A 4308-nucleotide genomic window follows, 5' to 3' on the forward strand; every position below is an offset into this window, starting at 1 on the left:
CTGAGACGTTTTCATTCCAGCTCATGAAATACTACATGAACAACAACAACAGCCTTTGAGTCAGTTTTATGGTTTGATTTTAGTTTTCTGGACATTAAGACGGGTAATAAAGTACCTATGTGAGCATCCTGAAGCACTGTGTTGTCCATATTTTCACACACCCACTCTTTACAGCATTTTCCTGGTTGTTGAACCCTTCGAGGATGAGGGCAGTCTGGGGTGGGGAGGAGAACATCCTCACTGCACCGGGGCACACAGGTCACCCCTCCACCCGAACAGTGACACTGAAGAGCACACGAGGGCTGAAATACCTGGCCTTCCTGATAGGAGACTCCATTATGCTCACAGCCTAGCTCCTTCTGACCTAAAAACAAAGGTTCAGAAGATTACACTGACACTATATGTAATGCAGGTCTAAATGGTGTGGTCTTTTTATGAAGGATTGCTGTGGAGGTTGGCTTTGTATTTTATTTGCCCCCACTGTAAAAAAAAATATTGTCTTTGTAAAACTTGAAATTAATTGATTTTTTTAACGAGTTGAATTAATTAATTTTATTATTTTAATATAATCTGACCATAATTTGTAGCAATTATTTACATAAAAAAAAACGTTATTAAGGTAACATAATAAATCAAACTGTCAATCAACTGATAAATCAAAAACTAAAATGCAATTTAATTTCGTCATTTGAAGTAGCATAAATGATAAAAAATAAAACAAATATAATGAATGTGATATTTTATATATTATATTATTATATATAGAATTTGTGTTTGACATTTCATTTTTAATTGTCAATCCAGTACAGCCTTTTCTCATTTCTCAAATAATAAAATAAATTACATTTTTATTTTACAATAACTGCTAAAATAATAAATGAAAAGCTCAAATGCTATTTAGTTTCTTCAAATAAAACAAGTACAATTTATATATTATATTATATTATATTATAAATAATTTGTGAGGAAATTAAATTGCATTTGAGATTTTGATTTATCATTTTAGCAGCTATTTTTAAATCTGATAATGAAAATATATTTTCATTATCAATCCAGTACAACCCTGTCAAAATTATATTTCCTCATTTGAGGTACTGTAGTATAAACTATATATATATTATATATATTTTATATAAACTATACATATTTCTATGATATTTTATATATTATATTATTATAAATAAATTTGTGTAGTATTTCATTATCAATCCAGTACAACCCATGGCATAATTGATCTTAAAGGATGAATCAAATGCTCAAACCAACATAAAAAATTACTAATTAAATGTGCAAAATGCCATCCCAAATTATGATAAGTTAAAAATGACAGCCATGTGAGCCGTGTCAATCAAGGCATATGGGCGGCGCTTATTGATGTAATAGTGTTTTATTTGGTGGTTGAAACTTACTGACACACTCTCCTGGCTCTCCAGGGAAGCTGGCACTGTAGTCACATTGCAGGCTTTGCTGACTGTCACACGGATACAGCTCACTGCAGGCCTCACCCTGCTGCCTTGCACACACCTGACAGCACTGGCACCCATCGAGAATGAGAGGAACACCTTCTGGGCAGGCTGGTACAGAGCTTTGGCACTGACATGGGCCGCCACACTGCTGACAGCACACCTAAAACAGCATACAGGAAGAAGTGTTATGTAATGCATGCAACAGAGCAATCAGAGTTTGGGTCAAATCTGCACTGTAAAATCGAATTAGTTGGGCTTACTTAAAAAAAGCATGCAAACCGATTGCCTTGAAAAAACTAAGTAAAGTGAAATAGGAATAGTTTGTTGTACTGACAAATGCTTAGTTAGTATAGTTTACTTACACGAGAGTTCTAGTAACTAAAAAAGAACTGTAGGGGGTGCTTGATCCTTTTTATTTAGGTTTACTCATGAATTAGTATAGCTACTCACTGACTCCCAGAGTGCATTGCGGCATGAATAAATTATGCAGTTGCTTTGTTTTAGTTGTTGATTTTATTTGCCAATTTTATTTGCTGTCTTGTGTCAGTAGTAGCTCAACAAAAAGAGCAAATAAAATGGTTATTGTTACAATTAATGAAAATAAATGCAATTGAATTGTTACCATTGTTGTGATTCACGTACTGAATGTTTAAGTCTGTTTGTGACTTTAGCATATTACCACACATTATTTAAGGATTATATAAACCTAACTAAAAGCATCTCAAGGCATTTAAGAAATTGACATTTGAAAAAGCTCATTAATAAACACATACTCACTAAAATACAGTAATGCATTCATTAGAATATAGAACTTTTTCTAAATGCAACTTATGCATTACTTTTCTTCTCTTGAAATCAAATAACTCTGACTTCATGCTGTACTAACTGGCAAAAAATTATAGTAAAATAAATAAAGTTCCAAGCGCCCAACCAAAGGGAACGCTAATCACTATAATGGTGAGTTAAAAATGTCTTATTTGCCTTGAAAGTAGCTATAACTTAATAAAACCTAGTAAGTATAACAACTAAGTAAAGATAACTAATTAAATGTAAGTAAGGTAAACTATTGGATTTTACAGTGAAAATCTGTACCATGTGAAAAGCATGACGTTTCAGTAATCAAACATTATTGTAATATAATGTAATTCTTTTTTCTTTCAAGTTCCCCATAAATGCTATATTGGTGATGACTGCCTCTAATAATAGCACTGCTGGTTTTTAAAACATGCAACTTTGATTAAAATTGATAATATGCATATGAAGAAGCAAAAGGATTTTCCCTCATGAGAATCACTTACAGTAAGTATTCCCAGGCTCTGAATACATAAAACCAGCTTTCAATTATAAGCTAGTGTTACAGCCAACAAGCCTAAGATGACAATCTTACATTTGTACAGAACATTGACACTTTAATTAAGCATTCATTCTCCATTACATTCAGTTTATACTGGGAAAACCCCAGTTTAATAAAGAGTTCTCACAGACAACAAAACTTCCCACAAAAAGTGCCTGATAAAAACCACTAAACTAGCCTCTCCCTCCTCTCAACTCTGAGCATGACAATTTACAAAGTAACCAGATCAAATCTCACAGCTGTTGGACATAGAACTGAACACAGACATCGGAAATATTTCCACTGGCAAAATGCATGCATGCAAATAAAAGTGTGTGATTCTCACCTGTGAGCCCAGGTAAAACAGCAGTGTCCATGCCATCAGGTTTTTTCTGTCTCTCTGTAGCTTGTCCATCATGTTCTGCTATGTGTTCCACCACAATGAGATTTTCTACTTGTGTTACTGTTTTCTCACTGCCTGGCTCTGTGCACATGCACTTTTATAAAGTCCTCGCTCTGATGTCATAGCCTGACTGCAGGGTAAACAGTGGCTGGACCTGGATCAGAAATGTTTCAAATTCCACATCTCCGTTGCCCATTTCCACAACCAGGAATTATTTTCTCCCTCTGCTTGTCTGCTCTGGCGTGAAGAGGTGAAACATGGACTTTTGTAAGAGAAGACGCATATTAAGGCTTACTCTTGACCACATCCAAGTTTTCGGTTTACATCTAAAGTCTAATAGCTGTTGTTTATTGAATTGCTACATCAAATATATTTGAATAATAAAACAGACTGATAAGCATGGTTGGGAGTATGATATTGCACAATAGTTCAGTAAAGAAAAAAGTTTATATTCTATAACTTACATATTAGATACAACTTTGTGTATTTTCGATCCGGCAATATTTCAAATTAAGTAAAAACAGAATTGAATAGAATCTCCAAGACACACAGTCATGGTGCTCCTGAATTTATCAGTAGTTCTGAATGAATCGGTTGAGTAAACAATTCAATGACTCACTGATAAAGACTGCTTGGCTTGCCTGAAATTCAATACTCTCTAAGTAGGTACTTTTTTTTTTAATAATTACTTGTTGAGCATTTGAAAGGTACATTCAATATAGTATGAATGTGTGTAGAATCAATGTAATCTGGACGTATTTTAAGTAGGTACTTTTTTTGTAATAATTACTTGTTGAGCATTGAAAGGTACATTCAATATAGTATGAATGTGTGTAGAATCAATGTAATCTGGACGTATTTTAAGTAGGTACTTTTTTTGTAATAATTACTTGTTGAGCATTGAAAGGTACATTCAATATAGTATGAATGTGTGTAGAATCAATGTAATCTGGACGTATTTTAAGTAGGTACTTTTTTTGTAATAATTACTTGTTGAGCATTGAAAGGTACATTCAATATAGTATGAATGTGTGTAGAATCAATGTAATCTGGACGTATTTGCCATGTTGACATTGTCATGTGACATGCCAGTATCATTTGTGTCG

At 33.5% G+C, this 4308-nt stretch overlaps 1 pseudogene; it reads right to left on the bottom strand.

Annotated features, from left to right (window-relative positions):
• The window catches only part of LOC107673089 (connective tissue growth factor-like), a 6034-nt pseudogene extending 2709 nt beyond the window's left edge, over window positions 1–3325 (bottom strand).
• Window positions 3326–4308: the final 983 nt, after the last annotated feature.

The sequence above is a fragment of the Sinocyclocheilus anshuiensis genome, unplaced genomic scaffold (assembly GCF_001515605.1).
Source record: "Sinocyclocheilus anshuiensis isolate Anshui unplaced genomic scaffold, SAMN03320099.WGS_v1.1 scaffold364, whole genome shotgun sequence".
NCBI classification, from domain to species: domain Eukaryota; kingdom Metazoa; phylum Chordata; class Actinopteri; order Cypriniformes; family Cyprinidae; genus Sinocyclocheilus; species Sinocyclocheilus anshuiensis.